The sequence below is a fragment of the Thalassophryne amazonica genome, chromosome 10 (assembly GCF_902500255.1).
Source record: "Thalassophryne amazonica chromosome 10, fThaAma1.1, whole genome shotgun sequence".
In the NCBI taxonomy this organism is placed as follows: Eukaryota; Metazoa; Chordata; class Actinopteri; order Batrachoidiformes; family Batrachoididae; genus Thalassophryne; species Thalassophryne amazonica.
Window position 1 is genome coordinate 59,720,544 of NC_047112.1, and position 26,739 is coordinate 59,747,282.

General features: G+C 42.6%; 1 protein-coding gene across 2 annotated transcripts in view; it reads left to right on the top strand.

Annotated features, from left to right (window-relative positions):
• The first annotated feature begins 11,790 nt into the window (after positions 1–11,790).
• arid3a (AT rich interactive domain 3A (BRIGHT-like)) overlaps positions 11,791–26,739 on the top strand; it is a 135,771-nt gene continuing 120,822 nt past the window's right edge. For both annotated transcript variants that reach the window (XM_034180068.1, XM_034180069.1), the window contains exon 1: positions 11,791–12,033. The gene's annotated coding sequence lies outside the window, so the exon portion shown is untranslated. The remainder of the gene's footprint in view (positions 12,034–26,739) is intronic.

Below are 26,739 nucleotides of genomic sequence, written 5' to 3' on the forward strand. Positions count from 1 at the left end.
AGCAGATCACAGACATGACACAAAACTAAAGTCATTTCAAATGGCAACTTTCTGGCTTTAAGAAATACTATAAGAAATCAAGAAAAAAAAATGTGGCAGTCAGTAACGGTTACTTTTTTAGACCAAGCAGAGGGAAAAAAATATGGACTCACTCAATTCTGAGGAATAAATTATGGAATCACCCCGTAAATTTTCATCCCCAAAACTAACACCTGCATCAAATCAGATCTGCTCGTTAGTCTGCATCTAAAAAGGAGTGATCACACCAAGGGGAGCTGTTGCACAAAGTGGACTGACATCAATCATGGCTCCAACACGAGAGATGTCAATTGAAACAAAGGAGAGGATTATCAAACTCTTAAAAAGGGTAAATCATCACGCAGTGTTGCAAAAGATGTTGGTTGTTCACAGTCAGCTGTGTCTAAACTCTGGACCAAATACAAACAACATGGGAAGGTTGTTAAAGGTAAACATACTGGTAGACCAAGGAAGACATCAAAGCGTCAAGACAGAAAACTTAAAGCAATATGTCTCAAAAATAAAAAAAATGCACAACAAAACAAATGAAGGAATGGGAGGAAACTGGAGTCAACGTCTGTGACCGAACTGTAAGAAACCGCCTAAAGGAAATGGGATTTACATACAGAAAAGCTAAACAGAAAAAAAACAAGGTTACAATGGGTTAAGGAAAAGCAGTCATGGACTGTGGATGACTGGATGAAAGTTGCCATTTGAAATGACTTTAGTTTTGTGTCATGTCTGTGATCTGCTTTTTTTCTACAAAATTAAACAACTGAATGAACATCCTCCGAGGCCGGTGATTCCATAATTTTTGCCAGGGGTTGTAGTAAGTAGTGCTATGTGTCTAAAAAGACTAATCCAGGTTTTGAGTATATTTCTTATTGTTACATGGGGAACAAGGTACCAGTAGATTCAGTAGATTCTCACAAATCCAACAAGACCAAGCATTCATGATATGCACCCTCTTAATGCTATGAAATTGGGCTATTAGTAAAAAAAAAAAGAAGGGGGTGTTCACACTAATAGTAGCATCTGCTGTTGACGCTACAAACTCAAAACTATTATGGTCAAACTGCTTTTTTAGCAATCTTGTGAATCACTAAACTAGTATTTAGTTGTATAACCACAGTTGTTCATGATTTATTCACATCTGCGAGGCATTAATTTTGTTGGTTTGGAACCATGATTTTGCTCATTTACTAGTGTGCTTGGGGTCATTGTCTTGTTGAAACACCCATTTCAAGGGCATGTCCTCTTCAGCATAAGGCAACATGACCTCTTCAAGTATTTTGACATATCCAAACTGATCCATGATACCTGGTATGCGATATATAGGCCCAACACCATAGTAGGAGAAACATGCCCATATCATGATGCTTGCACCACCATGCTTCACTGTCTTCACTGTGAACTGTGGCTTGAATTCAGAGTTTGGGGGTCGTCTCACAAACTGTCTGTGGCCCTTGGACCCAAAAAGAACAATTTTACTCTCATCAGTCTACAAAATATTCCTCCATTTCTCTTTAGGGCAGTTGATGTGTTCTTTGGCAAATTGTAACCTCTTCTGCACGTCTTTTATTTAACAGAGGGACTTTGCGGGGGATTCTTGCAAATAAATTAGCTTCACACAGGACTTACAGGTAACTCCAGACTGTCTTTGATCATCCTGGAGCTGATCAATGGGTGAGCCTTTGCCATTCTGGTTATTCTTCTATCCATTTTGATGGTTGTTTTCTGTTTTCTTCCACATGTTTCTGGTTTTTTTTTGTCCATTTTAAAGCATTGGAGGTCATTGTAGATGAACAGCCTATAATGTTTTGCACCTGCGTATAAGTTTTCCCCTCCCCAATCAACTTATTAATCAAACTACGCTGTTCTTCTGTACAATGTCTTGAACGTCCCATTTTCCTCAGGCTTTCAAAGAGAAAAGCATGTTCAACAGGTGCTGGCTTCATCCTTAAATAGGGGACACCTGATTCACACTTGTTTGTTCCACAAAATTGAAGAACTCATTGACTGAATGCCACACTACTATTATTGTGAACACCCCCTTTTATACTTTTTTTTACTAATAGCCCAATTTCATAGCCTTAAGAGTGTGCATATCATGAATGCTTGGTCTTGTTGGATTTGTGAGAATCTACTGAATCTACTGGTACGTTGTTTCCCATGTAACAATAAGAAATATAATCAAAACCTGGATTAATCTTTTTAGTCACACAACACTACTATTATTCTGAACACTACTGTATAGAAATTGTAAACTCACCAGACTCAGTTTAGATCTATATATGTTGGGAAAGTGTAGGAACACGGACCCACAACAGGGGGCGCAAATGAACGGACAATGGAGAAGGTAAATAAGTTTTACTGTTGTGAAACGAGCACAACCAATACAACAATCAACAATTTGGAGTTAAGCCGAATTCTGCTGGTGTCGTGTGGGCAGGCTCGAAGGTAGGAGACGTCCGTCCAAGTCGAACCGGAACCACCCAGATCTCCTCCGCCACCGAACCCTGGAAGTACTGGAACCGCCAAGTCCCGAATTCCCAGGTGGCCACTGCCTCCGCTCGTCGGATCCGGTACTGCTGGCAGGAGAGAGCAACAAACACACAGGTGTGGATGCGGTAGCACCCAGTAACACGGAGAGGGGAGAAGCCGCCTCCACCTCACGTCACAATACTGCAGGAAGGTGAGTACTTATCCGAAGCAACGGCTTTTTGTAGACAGCTGTCCTGCAATGCTCAACAAGAAAGACAATGTAATATTGTAAGAAATACAGCAGAGAACGTTACCTCTATCTCAAGGCGGTATCTCGGCACTGAGGTGGAGACGCCATCCTGCTGATATACCTCCGTGCTGAGTGGAACAGCTGTGTCCAGTGATGGGTGACAGCTGTCACCCTGGCTGCTCTCGTGAGGCGGCAGCGCCCTCTGGTGGTGGTGGGCCAGCAGTACCTCCTCTTCAGCGGCCCACACAACAGGACCCCCCCCTCAACGGGCGCCTCCTGGCGCACGACCGGGCTTGTCCGGATGGCGACGGTAGAAGTCGGCCAGGAGGGCCGGGTCCAGGATGAAGCCCTTCTTCACCCAGGAGCGTTCTTCGGGACCGTACCTCTCCCAGTCCACCAGGTACTGAAAACCCCGGCCCATTCGACGGACGTCGAGGAGCCGGCGCACAGTCCAAGCCGGTTCCCCGTCGATGATCCGGGCAGGAGGTGGTGCCGGACCCGGGGTGCAGAGGGGTGATGTGTGATGGGGTTTTATCCGGGAAACATGAAATACTGGATGGATCCGCAGTGAGGCCGGGAGCTGGAGCCTCACTGCGGCGGGATTGATGACTTTAAGGATCTTGAAGGGTCCGATATATCGTTCCTGGAGTTTTGGAGAGTCCACTTGCAGAGGAATGTCCTTGGTGGACAACCACACTTCCTGCCCAGGACGATACGTGGGGGCCGGGGCCCGCCGCCGGTCTGCATGTTTCTTCGCCCTCGTCCGGGCCTTCAACAAAGCAGAACGGGCGGCGCGCCACACCCGACGGCACTTCCGTAGGTGGGCCTGGACCGAGGGCACACCGACCTCTCCCTCAACCACCGGAAACAAGGGGGGCTGATACCCCAAACACATCTCAAAAGGGGAGAGGCCGGTGGCTGACGACACTTGACTGTTGTGGGCGTACTCGATCCAGGCCAGGTGGGTACTCCAGGCCGTCGGGTGCGCGGCTGTCACACAGCGTAGTGTCTGCTCCAGTTCCTGGTTGGCCCGCTCTGCTTGCCCGTTGGTCTGGGGGTGATACCCGGACGAGAGGCTGACCGTAGCCCCCAGTTCCCGGCAGAAGCTCCTCCAAACGTGCGAGGAGAACTGGGGACCGCGATCGGAGACGATGTCTGACGGTATCCCATGCAGACGGACGACGTGGTGGACCAAGAGGTCCGCTGTCTCCTGGGCCGTTGGTAGCTTCGGGAGGGCCACGAAGTGGGCCGCTTTGGAGAAACGGTCCACTATCGTGAAGACGACGGTGTTTCCCTGGGACGGCGGGAGACCCGTGACAAAGTCCAGGCCGATGTGGGACCAGGGGCGATGTGGAACGGGCAGCGGTTGTAGCAGCCCTGGGGTCTTTCGATGGTCGGCCTTGCCCCTGGCGCAGGTGGTACAGGCCTGGACGTAATCCCGGACGTCGGCCTCCAGGGACGCCCACCAGAAGCGCTGCCGGACGACTGCCACGGTCCTTCGCACCCCAGGGTGACAGGAGAGCTTAGAACCATGACAGAAGTCCAGTACTGCAGCTCTGGCTTCCGGTGGGACGTAGAGTCTGTTCTTTGGTCCGGTTCCGGGGTCCGGGTCTCGGGTCAGGGCCTCCCGGACGGTCTTCTCCACGTCCCAGGTGAGGGCGGCCACGATAGCGGACTCCGGGATGATGGGATCCGGGGGATCCGACGGCTCCGTTTTGACTTCGTCTTCGTGTACCCGGGACAATGCATCCGATCTTTGATTCTTGGTCCCGGGACGGTAGGTAATCCGGAAGTCAAAACGGCCAAAGAACAGTGACCAGCGGGCTTGCCTGGGGTTCAGCCGCTTGGCGGTCCTGATGTACTCCAGGTTCCGATGGTCAGTGAAAACCGTGAATGGCACCGATGTTCCCTCCAACAGATGTCTCCACTCTTCGAGGGCCTCTTTCACCGCAAGGAGTTCTCGATTGCCGACGTCATAGTTCCGTTCGGCCGGGGTCAACCTACGGGAAAAATAGGCACACGGGTGAAGAACCTTATCGGTCTTCCCGCTCTGGGAGAGCACCGCTCCTATCCCTGAGTCCGAGGCGTCCACTTCAACCACTAACTGGCGGCTAGGATCGGGCTGCACCAGAACTGGTGCAGACGAGAAGCGCCGTTTCAACTCCTTGAACGCGGCATCGCACCGATCCGACCAGGTGAAGGGGACCTTTGGTGAGGTCAGGGCTGTCAGGGGGCTAACTACCTGACTGTAGCCCTTAATGAACCTCCTGTAGAAATTTGCAAAGCCGAGGAACTGTTGCAGCTTCCTACGGCTTGTGGGTTGGGGCCAGTCTCTCACCGCCGCCACCTTGGCCGGATCAGGAGCGACAGAGTCTGGGGAGATGATGAACCCCAAGAAAGACAAAGAAGTGCGGTGAAACTCACACTTCTCGCCCTTCACAAACAGGCGGTTCTCCAACAACCGCTGTAGGACCTGACGGACATGCCGGACATGAGTCTCAGGATCCGGGGAAAAGATGAGTATATCGTCTAGGTACACAAAGACGAACCGGTGCAGGAAGTCCCGCAAGACATCGTTTACCAACGCTTGGAAAGTCGCGGGAGCATTAGTGAGACCGAACGGCATGACCAGGTACTCAAAATGACCTAACGGGGTGTTAAATGCCGTCTTCCACTCGTCTCCCTTCCGGATCCGAACCAGGTGGTATGCGTTCCTAAGATCAAGCTTGGTGAAGATCCTGGCTCCATGCAAGGGGGTGAACACTGAATCCAATAAGGGCAACGGGTATCGGTTGCGAACCGTGATTTCGTTCAACCCCCTGTAATCAATGCATGGACGAAGCCCGCCATCTTTTTTACCCACAAAAAAGAAACCAGCACCCATCGGAGAGGTGGAATTCCGGATCAACCCGGCAGCTAAGGAGTCCCGGATGTAGGTCTCCATTGATTCGCGCTCCGGCCGTGAGAGGTTGTACAGCCTACTGGACGGGAACTCACTGCCTGGCACTAAATCAATGGCACAATCATACGGGCGGTGAGGAGGAAGCGTGAGAGCCAGATCCTTGCTGAACACGTCCGCAAGATCGTGGTACTCCGCCGGCACCGCCCTCAGATTGGGCGGGACTCTGACCTCCTCCTTAGCTTGGGAGCCGGGAGGAACCGAGGAACCTAGACACTCCCGATGGCAGGTCTCGCTCCACTGTACCACTACCCCGGACGGCCAATCGATCCGGGGATTGTGCTTTAGCATCCAGGGAAAACCCAGAACCACACGGGAGGTGGCCTGAGTCACAAAGAACTCGATCACCTCCCGGTGGTTACCTGACACCACCAGAGTTACTGGTGGTGTCTTGTGCGTGATCGGCGGGAGGAGGGAGCCATCTAGTGCCCGAACCTGTACAGGCGAGGTAAGAGCCACCAGAGGGAGCCCTATCTCCCTGGCCCATCTACTGTCTAGCAGATTCCCCTCAGAGCCCGTGTCCACCAGTGCTCTTTTAGGACCAGTGACAGTCCGTTTACAAAGGCGGCGCGGAGGGCAGTGCTATTCCAGCCGGATCTCGCAGCCGCGATGCGGAAGGCGACTGCATAGGCAGCTGCGCTCCGACGCCCCTGTCTCATTGACAGTAGCACGGTTGAAGCGGTCTCTCCTCTATTGGGGTGATCGAACACCGTTCTGAGCTCCCGCACAAACCCATCGTATGTATGAAGGAGCCGTGAGTTCTGCTCCCAGAGCGCTGTAGCCCAAGCGCGTGCCTCCCCGCGGAGCAGGTTTATTACATAAGCTACTTTGCTAGCGTCAGTCGCGTACATCACGGGACGCTGTGCGAAGACGAGCGAACACTGCATCAGAAAATCCGCGCACGTCTCCACACAGCCTCCGTACGGTTCTGGAGGGCTTATGTATGCTTCAGGGGACGGAGGAAGGGGCCGTTGAACGACCAGTGGAACGTCACTATCACGCGCAGGATCCACGGGAGGGAGAGCCGCAGCGGCGCCCGGAGGGCGCGCTTCCACTTGTGCGGCGAGAGCCTCCACCCTGCGGTTTAGGAGAACATTCTGCTCGGTCATTAAATCCATCCGAGTGGTGAAAGCGGTGAGGATCCGCTGCAACTCACCGATTACCCCTCCCGAAGACGCCGACGCGCCCTGTTCTTCCATTGGCCGTTCAACAGCCGGTTGACGCCCCTCGGGATCCATGACGCTGGCCGAGATATCCTGTTGGGAAAGTGTAGGAACACGGACCCACAACAGGGGGCGCAAATGAACGGACAATGGAGAAGGTAAATAACAAGTTTTACTGTTGTGAAACGAGCACAACCAATACAACAATCAACAATTTGGAGTTAAGCCGAATTCTGCTGGTGTCGTGTGGGCAGGCTCGAAGGTAGGAGACGTCCGTCCAAGTCGAACCGGAACCACCCAGATCTCCTCCGCCACCGAACCCTGGAAGTACTGGAACCGCCAAGTCCCGAATTCCCAGGTGGCCACTGCCTCCGCTCGTCGGATCCGGTACTGCTGGCAGGAGAGAGCAACAAACACACAGGTGTGGATGCGGTAGCACCCAGTAACACGGAGAGGGGAGAAGCCGCCTCCACCTCACGTCACAATACTGCAGGAAGGTGAGTACTTATCCGAAGCAACGGCTTTTTGTAGACAGCTGTCCTGCAATGCTCAACAAGAAAGACAATGTAATATTGTAAGAAATACAGCAGAGAACGTTACCTCTATCTCAAGGCGGTATCTCGGCACTGAGGTGGAGACGCCGTCCTGCTGATATACCTCCGTGCTGAGTGGAACAGCTGTGTCCAGTGATGGGTGACAGCTGTCACCCTGGCTGCTCTCGTGAGGCGGCAGCGCCCTCTGGTGGTGGTGGGCCAGCAGTACCTCCTCTTCAGCGGCCCACACAACATATATATTTACCAAAGAAAAATGCTTGTTTAAATTTAACATGTTGAAATACTCAAGCAAATGTTTCACTGTATTTTAAACATTTTGAAATCGTGAGTCTTTCCGAAGTGGTTATTTCATCGTTATATTTTTTTTTTTGAGCCATTTCATTTATAAGTGTTTCAAGGCTGAATCAAATCTGTGGTTTTGAGTTTTTGGGACATTTAAAGTGTTTACTCAGATTTCTTATAGTGTTTCAAAGCTGAATCATTTCTCACTTTCATTGCAACATTCTCAAAAAGAATCTGTTTTTTAATTGTTTCAGTAAGTATTGAGCATTTTGGAATACACCTTTAGTGAAACGATGAGTTCAAATAGTGACGGGGTCATCGTTCATTTTCTTCTCCATCTTTCTCAAATTTCACATCTTGACTGAATACTTCAAGCTAATTTTCCCCCCAAATTGCACATGTTTTGATCAGTCAATATTAAGTAAATTATCTGCTTTATTTGCATAGATTTGTTTTTATTTACTGTCACAGTTTTAGTTGGTCTAACGTTTACATACATCAGCTTCACTTTAAACAACATGGACTATTTCAGAAATTGTTGGATAAAGCTTCTCAATGACAAATTTGCATAAGGATTAACTTTCTCTTACACAGTCATGAGGTTGTTATCCTTGCAGGAGAACAAAGGTCCAAGAATCGGGTCCTACTGTACAGCTGTGAGACTTGGACGCTAAGCAGTGATCAAAGGCGATGACTGGATGTCTTTGGTAGGTCTCTTTGGAGGATCCTTAGGTACAGCTGGAATGACTGTGTCAAACAAGTGGTTACTTGGAGAGACTGGGATGAGGAGTAATACTTGTAAGCGAGTGTCCATTTTGACATTCGGCTCATGTTCCCGCACGCAGGTACTTCAGTGGCTGGAGAAGACCAAACGAATGCCCACACTTCACCTGTGTGGACAGACTGGTTGTCTTCCTGGGTGGTTACCATCCAGGACCTGTGGATGTGTGGAAGTACAGCACCAGTGCATGCTTCCAAACGTGGAACTGGGGCACTTTGAAAATTTAGAAATGGCTCATGAGGTGGAACCCTGACATGTTGAGATCCAAATGTTGCTCCAGATGACCGGAATCCTGCTAGTTAGGACAAAGGAGCTGACGTATGCACTCTGTAAAATGCAGTGACTAAATCCAAAGTCCAAAGTTCTTTATTAATTGTCTACTTTCAGAGAAATTTAGCTTGGTGCATGAGGGGGCTCAACTGCACAAACAATAAACAGTACCAACATTACAACAGTGATACCCACAGAATAAATACAACCAACAATAAAATAGCATAAATAACCTTAAAACCAGTGAAAAAGAAAGAAAATCACTGCAACCACCCCACTATCAACTACTAAAACCACACAGCCATTAACAACTTGCCATTCCACTGGAAAATGTGCAAGATCTATCCTATGACAATGTGCAATTTAAGCTTGTTCATTACTAAGCTTAATGGACAACAGAACAAATGAATGTTTGTACTGGTTACATTTGCACAAAGGAACACGATATCTCTTCCCCGAGTTTAACAAGATATACTCTGAGTGCAGAACATGTGAGCTATCCAAATACATACAGATACCATGTAATTAACATTATCACTCAAAATTCCATCTTGCACAAGTTTATTTCTGCTTTATAGTGTTACTCTGACTACCACAAGGTGGCGAAGTAGTATTAAAAAAAAAAGTCCACTGAAGCACCCAGAAGCACCATCCTGACCACTCTGCCGCTGGAAGGTACAGGTCCAGTGTGGGTCATAGGATCCCGGCTGCTGCTGGTACTGGCCTACATAACTCTGTGAAAGAAATTGTTTTATTAAAATTATTTGGAAAAAAAAAATATACAAACACTAAAATAAATCTGTCCTTATGTTTATGAAGTTACTATTTTGCTGAAAAATGCATATAGCTGAAAAATAAATCTGTATGTGTTCTACTGTACCTGCAGGTGTGTTTACTGCTGTGACATTATGACCCTGGTGCTGATCATTCTTGAACCCTCTGATCACGTTTATTATGGTGAAAGTACAATCGTCCCATGAAGACTCTGGTATTTAAAGCGTCTGTGACTCTGTATACCTCCTGAAGTCTCTGACCCTCCTCTCATGCTGACTCTTTGTTGGGCCCTGATGGTGGAGATCAGGTTCTTGTCCTGCTGCAATATCCAACTTCATACAAACACAAAAGACAAAAAGAGGAAGGAAATAAATAAATGAATATTATGATGGCTCTTGTTCTCATGTCTGCAAAGTTTTCATCTTAAAGATAAATGCATATTTTGTAGAATATGTGTACCGCCATCTCAGACATGTCCTCACTGTCAGGTACAGTGGACCGTGGTGGTCTCCTGCTGCAGACTGTGGTTGTCATCATCAGCATCACCTCCAGGCCTTACACCAGGAAACGACACACATGAAAATCTGAATCTATTGCAAAAACAACAACAACAAAAAACACAAGAATAACAGATTTTCATTTCAGCAACTTCACAAATCTGGTTCACATATTACACAAATGTGCTTCCACTTGGATGACTGTAACATACAAAGAATACACAAGAAATGTAAGTATTTTTCACCAAAATTACAGATTACTTGGTAACAGTTACCATGTTGTTAAAAAAAAAAAAATCTATAAGGCAGAAAAATTCACTTCTTGCCCACACTCTAGGAGAAACGTATTTGCCTGCAGATCTTATTTCTTATTATTCTATTTTACTCTTCCTTTTTAGATATACCTAGTATACTTGCATAGTTCCACCTTAGAATTGGAATATAATATATAAGATATACCTAATGAATTTTCATGTATCTATGTACTCATGACTCTGGAATAAAGTCACTGTTATTATTATTATTATTATTATTGTTATTATTATTTATTATCAAACACAGAAACAAACATAACACGAGGAGTAATACAGAAGGTGATGCAAAATAATAATAATAATAAAACAAATACATAATGACTACTCAGGGGATACAAATATGTTTATATATAGCATAATCTTAGAAATTTATAGATTTTACATATCTTAAATATAGCATTAATTAATTTATTTATTATCAAACACAGAAACAAACATAACACATGAGGAGTAATACAGAAGGTGATGCAAAATAATAATAATAATAATAAAACAAATACATAATGACTACTGAGGGGATACAAATATGTTTATATATAGCATAATCTTAGAAATTTATAGATTTTACATAGCTTAAATATAGCATTAATTTATTTATTTATTATCAAACACAGAAACAAACATAACACATGAGGAGTAATACAGAAGGTGATGCAAAATAATAATAATAAAACAAATACATAATGACTACTGAGGGGATACAAATATGTTTATATATAGCATAATCTTAGAAATTTATAGATTTTACATAGCTTAAATATAGCATTAATTTATTTATTTATTATCAAACACAGAAACAAACAACACATGAGGAGTAATACAGAAGGTGATGCAAAATAATAATAATAATAATAATAATAATAATAAAACAAATACATAATGACTACACAGGGGATACAAATATGTTTACATATAGCATAATCTTATAAATTTATAGATTGTACATAGCTTAATAGTTTTGGTTAATTTTTATTATGCATTTTTAAGTTTGATATTGTTTTAAAGTATATCTCTAGAACTGACTTTTCAAAGGAAATATGAGAGGGCAATTTTTTTTTAAATACTTCCATTTCATGAACGTAAAATTTAGCCAAAAGAAGAATTTATTATATACCTGTTTTCACTGGAGAAATCTGGTCATTGAATATCAATTACAAGACTGTCCAGTAAGAGGCCATCGCCAAAAAGTAATGACACCCCGTACTTTAAAATGAACACTGTGCACATATATGAATATAATATTTACAAATATACGGGAGTTAACACGTGTAGTTGTAAATGGTGATTTTTTTTTTTTTTTAAACCACGTTCTTTTATCGACGCCCCCTGCGGGGGGAGTCTGGCTCGTGCTGATTCAGAAGTTCGGAATCGGAATTTACGTCTAATCGCCGTCTGTCGACCGGCGGCGCTGCTGCCGCTGTGACCGCGCGCCCACAGAGTCTCCACGCCTACGGGGCTTTTTTTTATTTTTATACTCCCAGCTCACAGTTAGGCGCAGCAGCAGTCGAACGTGTGGATACGATGCAGTCACATGAAGCCACTTTATTCGTGAGTGATAAACACACGGCCCACCCCTCTTCCGCTTTCGGCTGTTTGATTCTGTGTCTTCAGACGGGATCTACTCGGGGAAAACAGGAATGTTTCTTCCGGCTCCAAACAGTGTGAAAAACGAACGCAACCCGACGTGGTAAGTTGTTTTTTAAATCCTCTTTCTTTCTCTCTTTTATTTACAGCGTGTTTGTATTTACCTGTTGATTTGGTATTTTTGAAAATACGTGTTTCTGTTGCGCTCGACTGTTTCCACTTTGCTGCGACAGGCATATTTTTTTAATCGATACGTTATCAAATTGTGCGATCGATAATGTAGACAGCTGCCATATGTCAACCAGTGACTACAGTATAAACGAGCCCCATATAATGTCACTTTTTGGTGTAATAAAAATGAGATCGGCAGGTTTCTCTGCTGTTTTGCAGGTGTTACAAAAGATGACGTGACTCATCAGTTTGTGACCTTTAGCTAATTGTGAAGGTTTTACTCTATTTTGGCTGCGATAGAAGCTAATTGCACATGTTTTCCTCCGGCTATATTCATTTAGTTGAAGCTTAACACGCGACAGAAATGTACAAAAATGAGAGAACTGCAACAGAAATGACAGCAGAGGATCCAATGTTGGGGAAAAGTCATTGTAGCAGCACAGCTATGGAAGTCTGACATACAGCTAGTTTGTCAAATCACCACGTATCAAGACACATTTGCAGTTAGAATGGCACTCAGTAGAGTGTTGACAAAGACTGTTTACACTCGTTGACATAACGAGATCATTAATATTCAAATTAGTTTGTGGTTGTTAAGGTACCAAGGTGTTTAACATACAATGGAGGAGCTCCCTGAACATCTGGGTCACTCACGACCAGCTCCACAGTGCGTTTCTGGAAGTAAAAATATTATCCAGAGTTGCAACCATACAAAATAGACCCACTAAGCGCTACAGCATTCTGTAATAATTGTATGTGCTCCTGTAGAAGCCACGAGCCTACATGATATCAAGCTTATTGTAACAAAAACATGTTTTATTTACGGTTTCACTGAAAAGAACTACACTACCCGCAATCCTAAATTGAACAGCAGTGTCTCTGATTGGTGGACACCAGGTATTTTTTTAAGGGTTTCTCACATTGAACGCATTGTTCAGTAATTTGGAAACTACACTACCCGCAATCCTAAATTGAACAGCAGTGTCTCTGATTGGTGGACACCAGGTAAGTATTTTTTTAAGGGTTTCTCACATTGAACGCATTGTTCAGTAATTTGGACCCCTCACTTGCGTTGAACATGTTGGACACACGGACGGGGTGGAGATTTCTACGTCACTATCTGGTTGTTTGAGGGCCCGGTGAACAACACGGACATTCGGCATTATGGATTCATGACAGGAAAAAGCGAAACACTTAGTCTGCCAGTCATAACCACAATATTGAGAGAAAAAGCAGAAGAAACAGTGACGACATCACCTTGCTGGGGGAAGCGTTTTTCAGCAATTGTTCGGCGTGAGGCTGAGCTGAAGGGCCCGGCTAGCTGGAACTGAAGTTGTCAGTGTTTAGGCCAAAGCAAGACACAGCACCCAGTGTGATCGAGCAGACACACACAATCTGAAATTCTTCACTTTTGGATATATGCACACACACCCAGTTTGAGCAACAAAGCTTCTGCAAATTTGTCTGAGGTGAGTGAGTATATGAGCATAGTGCACCGCTGAAGATTTATCGGCTAATTTTATCTTAGTCTTTTAACCTTTAGCTGCAGAGTCATTCAACCTAGTTGAGTAAAAGTTTTATATTTGTAAATTGTTCAATCTACTTTTAATAAATAAAGCTAGTTTTTTTTTTTAATTGTTACTGCTGTGACTACAAGAAAAGTCTCAACTTTAAATAACTCAAATTTAATTTTTTTAACTATCTAGTAATCAGACCTCAAAGATTATATCACAGCACTTTTTCGTGTTTCTTTATATTTTAAGACATATATTTCTTCACTTGTCCCACATCAAGAACATTTCAACATTTGTTCTGCAGACAACCTTGTAAATACACATGCACTTCAAAAACTTCCAGTGATGGAGTTGAACACCACAACCTGAAGTCCAGAAGGAAGAAGAGAACATCTATGCTCTTCAAAATGTGAGGAAAGTGTCTCCAAAAACTCCATCAAGAGGTCGAAGCTGCAGAGGAGACCTTCATCAAAAATGTATTGAGGGTCCAGCTCACCTGTCGTCTCTGAAAACCAACACCTGCTGCTAAACGTCAAAATAAAACAAACGCTCTTTAAATAGCAACTATTTTATTCTTTGAAAAAACGGTGTTCTTTTACATTTTAACATTAAAGGAATGAATCATTAAACATGTCCATGAAGTCAAAGTTCAGTTAATGAGACACTTGCACAGGTAGAAGAAGCCCCGTCCCTATTGTGCACAATTTCAAAGCATTCACGATTACTAGGATAGTCAAATTCATATTTTAGTAATTACTGTTTTTATAGTCAGCGGGTTTGAGAGCATCGGAGGCTAGGACAATTAGCCAGGAAGTGCACGGCTGCTCAGGTTCGGGTTTCCCCAATGCTCGCCTTTATTACAAACGCAAAATATAACCATACAATGCCAGGTTATACGGCTACTTAACATATGAACCAAGTACGAATCCATACATCACTTGTGAGTTGAGTGGCAAAATATAAAGATGGGAGCTCGGCTTAAGACATACGTCCATACGAGAGTGCCACATAGACTGGCAAATAATATTAACTGTTGCGCCCTCTGGTGGCGTGGCATAGTCTCTCTTAAAGGTACATCACACGACCTCGACTGTTACACTTTGTGCAAGTGTGCAAAGAAAATTTTGAAATGTTCAAAATCTCTCACGCATTAAATATGTGAACATTGTGCAAACAATTAAAAAACTGTGTGTGAGTGCGAGTGATTACGTCAGCGCACCGCATCACAGCGCAACTCATCTGATCGACTATAACGAGATGTTAAATCTATCGTAAACATACTTTTACAGCTGTTCATGAGAAGGAATGAACATGCAACTGTCTTACAAAGCCATTACAATATAAACATTACAAACTAGAAGCGCTCAGAGAGTGCAAACCTCCGCCAAGGCCATGGGGTCACTGACCCCATAACATCTACACGCCGTGGAATCATTGAATCTAAAAAAGTCTAACAATGATGTTTGCTCAGTAGTAAAAAAAGTTTAATCTGCTGTGACTGGATAGCATGTATCCTTAGCACTTGGCATCACAGTTTATTGTAACTTGCACCTTTCCCAGAAGCTACTGTCATCTGAGCACTGATATTGATATTGCATGTGCTTATAGACAAAAACAAATAAGAGACAAAATTCAATTTATTATTCAACTAAACTGCAAATACGAGGTGTGTCCATAAAGTATAGGTCCTTTTATTTTTTTCAAAAACTATATGGATTTCATTCATATGTTTTTACGTCAGACATGCTTGAACCCTTGTGCGCATGCGTGAGTTTTTCCACGCCTGCGGTGACGTCATTCGCCTGTGAGCACTCCTTGTGGGAGGAGTCGTCCAGCCCCTCGTCGGAATTCCTTTGTCTGAGAAGTCGCTGAGAGACTGGCGCTTTGTTTGATCAAAATTTTTTCGAAACCTGTGAGACACATCGAAGTGGACACGGTTCGAAAAATTAAGCTGGTTTTCAGTGAAAATTTTAACGGCTGATGAGAGATTTTGAGGTGATACTGTCGCTTTAAGGACTTCCCACGGTGCGAGACGTCGCACAGCGCTCTCAGGCGGCGTCATCAGCCTGTTTCAAGCTGAAAACCTCCACATTTCAGGCTCTATTGATCCAGGACGTCGTGAGAGAACAGAGAAGTTTCAGAAGAAGTCGGTTTCAGCATTTTATCCGGATATTCCACTGTTAAAGGAGATTTTTTTAATGAAAGACGTGCGGACGGGTCCGCGCGTCAGCTCGCAGCCGCCGCGACGCTCCGCCACAGGAAAAACACCTCTGTTGGAAGCCTTAAAGACAAGTTGGAACATGTCCAGCTGTTAAACAATTTCTCATATACTCACTCCACTGAAAGCCATCAAAAGCCGCCTGGATTTTACAAATGGTTATCAACACGGAGGTGTTTTTCCTCTGCCGCCGCTCAGAAATGCGTTTGAGTGTGTGACGAATCAGGTGATGGATGGTGGTGTAAGGTAAACGCAAACTGTGAATGCAGTCAGAAATTAATCATTGTGTAATAACTAGCATATATTTTATTAACATAAACCTCAAAATGAGATTAAAAAAACACCTATTATTATATACTATTATTAATAATATAAACACTATGGTAATGTAAACAATTAGAAGTTTAAGTCTTGAATAGTTCTATCTTTTGGCTCAAGTTACAGGTTAACTAATGTTAGCTTGCTAAAACTAACATTTGCCTTATAAGATAAGGATCACTCAACAGGTAAGTGTGTGATTTGCATGCCGCCAGTAGCCACGACCACTTGGCATACAAGTCTTGTTACTGTAGCCACTCCCTTTCACTTAATTCCCAGCAAGAAACAGAGCTGTAAACCAGGGCAGCAAAGAGCTTTGCTTACTCTGTGTAAGTAAAATTATAATCTAAAAGACAAATATTTCATAGGTAAATGTGTTTGCTAAATGTAGCCGCTCTGCTTTTGGTGTGTCTGATCCCGTTTGATCTTCGAAGCTAAGCATTGCATGTCCTGATTACTACTTGAATAGTAAACCTCTTAGGAAGACCAGTGCGTGTTTCTCCAGATAAAACTGGAGTTACATCAGAAAGGATATCCTGTGTAAAAAAAATCCCAATGCAGATCTGTACTGGATGCGCTACAGCGACCCTGAACGAAACCGGTGGCAGCCGAAAGTCAAACAACGAAAATAATGCATTGTTCAATTAGGAATTACAACTAATTTCACTATCAGTTCTTAAGGACATGCGATTCATTGTAACATCACAATTTGAAAACTGAGTGACATTTTGGCAATTTACTTTTTAGATAAAATATGCTAATTTGAAGCACAAACACCTTTTCAAAGTAGGTGTTTAACTTTGCAAAACTGGAGAAACTTATGTTTACTTGTGGAACTTGGCCCCTTTATCTTCCACATGTATTTATGAAGTACCGAAATTCTTAAGAGGGATTTCCTGGCCTTTATCACATCCCACATCCTATTGTCCTCCAATCACCTTTTGAGACTTGAGCCTAGAAATTGCTGTGCTAATCTGTTTGGACCACTGTGGCATATGGTATCCTCTGAATGGCACAAGCCAACTGCAGCAGCTCAGTGTATAGACGACGCTGGGGAGGAACACAGGTGCTGTCCCATTGTGGATTTAAAAATATTTGGCAAATGTTGTAGTCATTCCTGTATTTTTGCAGGCCAGCCTAATGTATAGCACATCTTGTTATGCAGCATAGTTCAAGATGTTAATGTTTTATTTTTCCTTTTGGTTTGTGTAGGTCTCTTGTACAGCTTTAGCAACCTTTCAGAAGCATTTTCTCTAAAAGGGTAAATGGAGAATTTGAAGTGTGGTAAAATGTCAATATTAAGTTGATAATGTAGTATTGGGTATGTTGTTGGGCTAAAGCTGCAGAATAACTTATCTGACAGACTGTTTGAGCTGTTGAGTTGAAATCCAACACTCTGACATAGAAAAGGTCAGGGGTACACATGTCAAACTTTGGACATCAGCTTTCTGAGTCTTTGACAGCTGCAGTAGACATTGATTGCTCGTCCGTGCAGTTGTGATGTCATGTTTATTGCAGGTTCTCTTCTGACAAATTTGAATTTGTCCCATAGTATTGTTGTGTAGTGCGGCCCTTTCATTGAGGATAATTGTCTGTGGGTAGTCAAAAACATTATACATATGGAACCAGTGCCCTTTATAGTACGTTGCAACCTTTAAGGTCACTGTAGCAGGTTAGTAGGTTCAGCAGCAGTTTATGTCCTATGCATAGGCATAAGCCAGTAAAATGAATTAGCTATAGTTTAGCTTTAAAGATGGAAAATGTGTAATATAATTATAAAATTGAATGTGAAATTTCTTGAATAGCTTAGTCATGGATGATCTACTAGCAGAACTGATGTCCATCTGAGTGAAAGATCAATACTGATTTGAACTTCTAGCACTCCAGCCTACAGTAGGGGATTGAAAACTTTGATTGACAACAATATTGAGTTGGGCAACTTGTGGATTGTCAACATGCTTACCCCTCAGCCCCCTGTTCAATACCTTGGAATATTAGATTACAATTTGCTATGCTACTAGCATGTTAACCTGAACAAAATACAGGTGACACTTTGCATAGGTCTGGCTTGTGACCTCCTGTTGGTCGTTGACTTGAATGCCTTTTGTTGTAGGCCACAGATTGTAGTATTTTTGTAGTACAAATTATTTCCTTGTGGCTTCCATGGTTCTTTCATCACTTGTAAATGTAAACAAAGGACTCATTCTGTAGACTTTTCACTGAATAGTCTGCAGTACAGACTCAAGGTTATCAGTCTTAGAAAACACAGTGGTAGCGTTCTGTATGGTCTACTTGCAGGCATACCGTCAGGACTATGCAATGTTGTTTGAGCATCATCATCTTAAAGTGCATATGCGTGGTAGCAACATCAAAGGATGTATGATGTCAACCTACGGCTTTTTTGTTGCCTGATTTTTAAAAAAAACAACAAAAAACTTGTCCCTTTTTTTGGCATATTGCGATATATAGTCAGTCAGGTCTGGGAACATATGTCTTGCCACAATATCTATTGCACCACGGAACTCCTGGGTCTAGATAGCAGCCGCCCAGGCAGACGACTGGTCCATCTTGACTTTTTTAAATTATCCATCTATCTATCTCCCACAGCCAAATTAAATATGGGCATCTCCTGAACCTTCTCCGCTGCTAGACTCCTCAATTACTGAAGTACCTGCACATTGGATCATGCCTGGAGATGCGTTCCACATGGCCAGAATGTCATAGCTGATGTTTCATCATTGCAGAAGTCATCTGAATGTCCCCCAGTAATCGTTCTTTTGACACAGTCATTCCGTGGTACCCAAGGATTCTCCGAAAGACCTAGTACCTTAAACATCCAGTCATTACCTTAAGTCGTTGGGTGTCAAAGATTTATAACCATATAATAACTCAGGATGCGTCAAGACCCTACTTCAATTGCTGTAAAACATTTCACAGTGCCTTGTACCAGAAAAGAAAATGTAATTTTTGCACTCTATTATGCTGTTGACTTCCAATCGGAAAGATTGCACACATTTTTAAGGCGGGGGACAGTTTCGAGCTTCATCTCTGGAAAAGATGAAATCATAGGATGGCTCCACAGATCTTGTCTTTTGGGGTGGGGTGGGGGGAGATAATAATTGAAATACTGTTCTGAGTGGTCATCCTTTCATTGCACAGAAATTTATATTGCAGGGGGAAAAAACTGCAGTGTCAGTAGGCCTGTCATGATAACAGTTTGATAAACGATTTGATAAATGTTATTTTCATTTTAAAATTATTTTATGCAACCAGTAATGAGCGTACACCATTTGAAAGAGTGACTTTTAATTCTCAAGAACATTGTTAAATACAGGCTTTGCAGTACAATTATCACAATCCATGGGCCATTGTTACACCCTTACCTTGAGTCAAGTGCCGTTGTCACCAATTAGCATTGGCAACACGGTATCTTCACTTCACCTGCTTCACTGTTGTGTGGGGCTGAGCTACAACAGCAACAACTTGGCCATAGAGAGAGAAAAGCGTGTGTTTTTGTTTGTTCATTCAGCTTAGTTGGGATGGGGGATGCAGAGACACTGTGCCGTGGTAGTCCAAATTGGCTGTACTTTCTCATGTTAGCAAACACTTGTAAACACAACAGGGAGTATCATGGTCATGGTGTCGAGATATTATGCATTGTTTATTGTGTAATTATCATGAGAGGCCTAAGTATGAGTTTTTTTTGTGCATCCATACTTAACTGTTTATATGTTACATGAGTGTATTGCTGCGCAGATTCTTTCCTCCTGATATGGACACTGTTGCCACAGCTTGCTTTGGAAATGTGTGTCATGTAATCATGATGAAAAGGCAGGTTCACTTTGTTGTCCAAGGGATTGGTGATGTTTGTGCATCTGCATATATGTTTAATTTTGTTCTGTGCATTATTTGTGGACAAAACACAGGGTGTCTCCATTTTCAGACGGTTGACGGGCAGAAATCCACATTGTTTTCTGTTATCAGTAATGCCTGCTCACAGCCTGGGGTATTTAAGGAGCATTTAGAAGCAGTGTAGTATTCAAATCGGCCTGCTCGCTTTACCTCAGAGCATCGCGGCTGAGTGGGCTATTGTCACAGACTGGTGCCCACCACTGTGAACAGATGACAAACATGCACTGACAAAGCAAAGTGCATATGATGCCTGTTTTAGTCCATGGGCCAAGCAGGTTTTCAGTACCACTTAAGGGGAAGAAACGACACTTAGAATCCAGCCTCACTGTATCATAGCCTACATAAAAATGAATGATATCCATCCCAGGGTGGTAGCTGTAGCCAGGTAGGGGTCAATGAAGATTTACACAGAGGTCAAACTTTAAAAATGCTCCAGTCATGTTGAAAACTATATCACATTGCTTGTCTGATCAAAACGATTCCAAAAAAAGGTATAGTTTGGACTATCTATGACGGAACGTTCTGGAGTTTGGGGTCAAAACAGCAAAATTGGTGACAAAGGTCAAGTTCAGTTTGTACAGGGGTCAAAATTTAAGTTGCTCCAATTTCAGTGAATAATGATGCAAATTAATATTTGGGTTAATGGGGTTCTAATAAGGACTAGTTTGCATCATCTGTCATGCTTAGTTTTCATGTTACAGGGTAACATGTCACATGTCATAGAATCCAATGGATGTTGACCTTGTTTGACCTTTATTTTGGAGACCAAACATTCAACACAGTCAAAACTATTCCATTTATTAATCTTTATTTCAACCAATAATTTGCATCATTTTTTTTTACTGAAATTGGCACAGCTTTAACTTTTGACCCCTGTACAAACTGAAATTGACCTGTGTCACCGTTTTTGCCATTTTTACCCCATAACTCCAGAATATTCCGTCATAGATTGTCCAAACTATGCCTTTTTAGAATCGTTATGATAAGACAAGTAATGTGATATAGTTTTCAACATGATTGGAGCATTTTTAAAGTTTGACCTCTGTGTAATTCTTCATTGACCCCTACCTGGGTACAGTGACCACCCTGGGATGGCTATCATACATTTTTGTGTAGCCCATGATACACACTGAGGCTGGATTCTAAGTGTTGTTTCTTCCCTTTAAGTGGTACAGATTAGGTCAAAATTGATGACTGGCTCATGGACTATTTGTTTTCTCATTTTAATGAGAAAACAGTTTTTAGCAGGCTGTAAATGATTATATAATCCTTTACAGCCTGCTAAAAACTTTTTTTTTGGTGTTGCTGAAGTGAAATCTTGCTGAAAGGTGGAAAGGTGTTGGGTTTGACTTGAGGCCAACTTTGTGTTGTTGTTTTTAAGTAGCAAAGTATCAACACACATTTCACAAGTCATGTCTGCTGTCAGCTAGTTTTCCTGCTTTTAAAAGGAAAGGCTTGGCTGTGTTTGTGCCAAGATCTTCGCTCAAGAGTCTTTATTGCATGTGTGGCTTTTTATGCTGCCAAACATTGCTGGCGGGAAAAGAAGAAGAAAAAACTTCACAAAGTTATCTGACGGCTTGGGCCGGAGCCACGAGGGAATCCCACCAGCGCTAGCAGTGATGCAAACGGAACAGCCTGCAGGATAGTCTGAGCTTTGGGAATGCGCTGCTGTTCCAGAACCAGGGCTGGTGTCACAGCTGTAGACCTTCTTTTTCCAGTCTGCCGCTGGGTTGAAACTTACAACCAGCTAGCTAGGCTATCCTGGTACTTTTCTGCCTGGATACCAGCACAGAGCTGCAACATGCTGACACATCCATCAAAGCTCATGCATTTGCATTCCATGATTGCCAAAGTGTTCCCAGGGTAATTCAATCAGATACACTGTATTTTTTTTTTCTTTTCAGTTGGTGTTTCATGTGACTGATAACTGACCAGAAGATTCTTTAGCAGACATACAGTACCTGCTAGTTTTGTGTGTGTGTGTGTTTGCATTTGTGATTTTGTTCATGGTGCACCCATTAGTGCTCTTTGTCTTTACAATATTTCCATTTGTTCACCACTTCTCTGCAGACAGCTGTCTTGATTGTGAAAGATCGCAATACGACACTCATCATAAAACAAGTTAATCCAGTTTGGGATGTCGCCCAATGAAACTACACTCTCACCCCCAACCACCACCTCTCCCACACCAGAGGAACTATCATCCTGCCATCAGTCAGATAGAAAAGCAGTTCGTTGAACTCTACAAGTGATAACATGTAGGCTGTCTCATGAATGGCAAAGTCATTTTGCACACACAAGGAATTTGTCTGTTTCATTCCTGTAGGACACTAAAACGCCACCGTTGACTAGGACAGTGGAATATTAGACATTTGTGAAGTAGGTAGCAGAGTTTCACTTTCGTTGTGTGCATAGTTTATGTAAATAAGTTTTTCAAGAATGTGTTTGATGTCAGTCTGTTTTTTGTTTTCAAACTCATTACACCAATAATAGTGTATGTTAAATTATGGCACCAAAGGCTGCCAATAAAAATGTTTATTTTAAGAGGAGTTGAATTGGTTGTTCGTTAAACTGAAGCAAACATCATTTTCTCTGTCATGTATAACTGTTAAGCTTAAGTAAATTAATGAAATTGAATTAATTTTACTTGATTACTTGTGATTTTGTTGATGCTGCACCCATTCGAGTATTTACTTGATTACTAAAATAATCGATAGCTGCAGCCCTAGTCAGTTCATCAGCATTCTGCATGCAATGAAAATTAATCCCATGAACGACCAAGAAGACATTACTCTATTTGGCATATATTATTATTTTTGTTTTTTGCTGACATATGACCCTGACCGTTGTCCTGTCCTCTCCAAAAGTTCAATCATTTTGAGATCTCTATCCAAGTAATATCCCCACAAAGTTTGGTAAAATTCTGTCCAGTCATTGTTTCTTCTTAGTTATCTTGCATATGCACACGGGGCTGATTACAATACCCTGCTTGACTGACACGCAGAGTAAAAATAAATGCACAGAGAACGGAGATGAAATGACAATTAAACACAAACAAAATGTCAGTATTAAGTCCCTTCAGCTGCTCCCTTGTTTTCACTCGGGGTTGCCACAGCAGATTCAAAGTGGATCTGCACGTTGAATTGGCACAGGTTTTACACCGGCTGCCCTTCCTAGCGCAACTCCACATTATATGGAGAAATGTGAGTGGTGGAGTTTGAACCGGGAAACTTACCCACTGAAACTGAGCGGACCAACCACTTGGCCACCACCCCTGCACAAACATTTATCAGTAAGATAATTAATATGCAGAGTGAATGACTGCTAACCAATGTTCATTATAAAAGTAAACTGATGATTCACAATACTGCCACGTTTTATGTCAGTAGTGACCATTTAAAAAACAAACAAAAAAACTATTTTTTCCGTTACAGCTGCCATTGCGTGAGATTTCTGTTTGCTTCATAATGTTATGGTCTGTACCTGAAGATCTAGTTTGTAACCTCCACCAGTGAGGTGGCTGTGCTAAAATATGTGCAAACAACTGAATTATCAGACTTCATCTCAGCATTTTTTTTCTTTCTGTTTCAGATGAACTGCTGACTGTCCATATTATATGCTCCATCTATCGCAGTTTCTTTTTTCCTGTAATATGTTTGCTGAGACTGTTGATAAGCCTTTAGGGTGAGTGTCTGTGCTTTTGTCTTTTCCTCTTGTCTCATGCAAGCACATGCTGCAATGCTGTTTACTAGTTATGTTATTGTCAAAAGAAGAATTGAAGCCTTTTGCTGAATTCTGTATAAAAAGTGTTCTCAGTCAGGATGTTGGCCCGGTGCCTTGTACCAGAGTCTGATACTCCCGAGTTGCCAATAAAAGTTTCATTTCTTTAATACATTCCTTTAATTTTTCCCTGCATAGAGACCATACAGGGTTTGTACAGCAAAAATGTAGATAAGTATGAGCTACGCAGTGCCGTGTAGCATGACATTGGTGCACGAACGTACGTTTGGTCCTATCCTCCGCCCCTCCCACACTTGTTTCCTCATGGAGCAGGAAAGCGAGGAAAAAAGCGTCCAGATGAAACAGTCTTCAGTGATTCCAGTAACGATTAGAGGTGTTTTCACCATCCAAGGTTTGGCAGAAAATAATTATTTTTATATACAATGTCCAGCACACAGAGCAGGTGGAATTGTGTGCGCAAGAGGGCAGCCGCTCCAAAAATAGCCTCTCAGGTCCTGCATAGCTGCCAGGCGCTGGGATAATGGGCTCTTAGCAGCCTCATAAGCACCTTGCACATGCCTCTAAAATCCTCATTAATTGTCGTAGTAACTCATACGCAAACTGCCCCACGCTGTTGTTGCTAAATTTTGAACATCTTGAAATTCACGCTACGCTCAGAGATGAGCATCGTTAACCGAAGATAATACCTCTCAGAGCCACTGTTCTCCCACGACAGTTGAATAAACCCTCTCGTAGGGGGGAAAAAAAATACTGCGTGGCTCATTATTAATCCTTCATTATTTGGTGGGACCAGGGCTTTAGTCAACTAGTTGTTAGGTTGATAAAATGTGGAAAAAAACTAACAAAAATGTAGAAAATGTCGATCAATGTTTTCCAGAACCCAAAATGACAACTTCAGATGTTTTGTTTACAGCCCAAAGATGTTGAGTTTACTGCCCACGTTAGGAGTAAAGCAGCTGGTAAATTAAAAAAGAAAATATTCACATTTAGGAAGATGAAATCAAACACGTGGATACCTTTCCAAAAAAAAAAAAAAATCTTACAAAATGTATTGTATTTGCTGAGGAAGCTTCTGCGATTTGAAGCGAAACGTCCTCGCATCAAGCAACCCAGTCCAGTCGAAGATTCAAGCTTCTCTACTTTGCTAATGAAAATAGCATAATAGTGGCTTAATCATTGATTAATCGTTACAGCTTTTATGCTAGGTGATTTATGAAAAACTAGAAATTTACATGTTTTTTTTGTGTACACAAAGAACATGTAATGGGTTCATTGGTGCCCTTCGCCAACCAGTGCCCACCTTTGTCAGTAGCAGCCAACAAGTTAAGAGAGCAATCATGGGCTGAAACGTGATTATACCCACTTTTTTTTTTTTTTCAAAGGTCTTTTTATTGATGCAAAGTAACACAAATTGGTACATTATACAATCGTACATATTTTCAAAATATACATTTTTTTTAACCCCAAGAACAAATCCCCAGACAACAAAGACCATTAAACATATACAACTATCAATACAACAACACCAAACACACACAAACAAACAATAATCACATAATATGAACAATGTTAATACAGTACAGTTAAAGAGAGGGAAGCAGGGGGAAGGAGAGAAGGGGGAGGGGAAAAAAGGAGGCGGTTGGGGCTACTCGGAGACAATAGTAGTGGATTTATTAATAAATGTCATGAAAGGTTGCCATACTTTATAAATTTGTTTTCTGAACCACGGACAGTATATCTAATTTTTTCCAAATCCATACAGGACATAATATCCCTTATCCAGTGAGTATGAGAGGGAGGAATAGGGTCTTTCCACCTCAGCAAAACAACTCTTCTAGCGAGTAACGTTGACAAAGACAGCATTCTAAGCTTGAAGCCTGGCAGGTCGAGATCTGGGGCAACCTCAAAGATGGCGGAGACAGGGTTTGGCTCGACATGACACTGCAAGACTTCAGAAACTGTAAGAAAGACTGACTTCCTAAAATTGGCCAGGGAGGGACACGACCAGTACATGTGCAATAGTGAAGCAGGTGCACACCTACATTTTTCACAGGTTGGATCCACGTTCGGGTGCATGCGTGCTAATTTAACCTTGGATAAGTGCACATGATGAACCACTTAAATTGTAAGAGTGCAGATTATACCCACTTTGTGACTTTGTGCATAAACACGAGATGAAATGTATACTGAATGGAAATTTAAAACCACACTGAAAGACTGGATAGAATGTGGGCTGGGGATGATGCACACGCTTTTCGTTAGTCCTGTAAATTAGTGATGGCTAACTCGAAACACTATTTCAGAATGATTCGAAACCTTTACAGAGTCCATGTTTCAGAAGATAGTTCTGAAATCCATTTTAAAAGGATGGCATTGTTTGCTGTTCTAAATGGGGCCTCATTACGTCACCATCTGTTTTCAAAATGTTCCATTTGATTAGAGCTGTGAATAGTTGTGAACTATACTTTGCTTGTATAGTGATATTACTTGTATACAAAACAAAAAAAAATCTCGCAAACTCTTGTTAGTTTGTTAGAACAAACATTTGAGTAAAAACCAATTATCAGAGCATAGAGGGTGATTGAACACTTCGTACAAATGGCTTTAGGCCTCGCTTGCACAGCTGAAACTTGTTGCTTGATTAACAGCCACAAATCTCACTGCTGAAAAGTGGATCACCAAATTACTTTTGCTGTATGCCCAGATAATTTATGGCCTGGCTGGAGCTAATCAGATTTGACTCGTTAGGCTCTGGCTCACTGGAATAGTCAAGTGGAAATTGCGTGTCCAGCCTGTGCGACACTTCCTGAATGATCTTGTTGTTGGTGTAGTGGGCCTCAATGGAGCCTGTGTTACTGCTCTGAGAGAGTAATACGGGGAGGAATGTGAGAGAAGGATGCATAATCAGGACCAGCAGCAGTGGCTGACTTTTTCT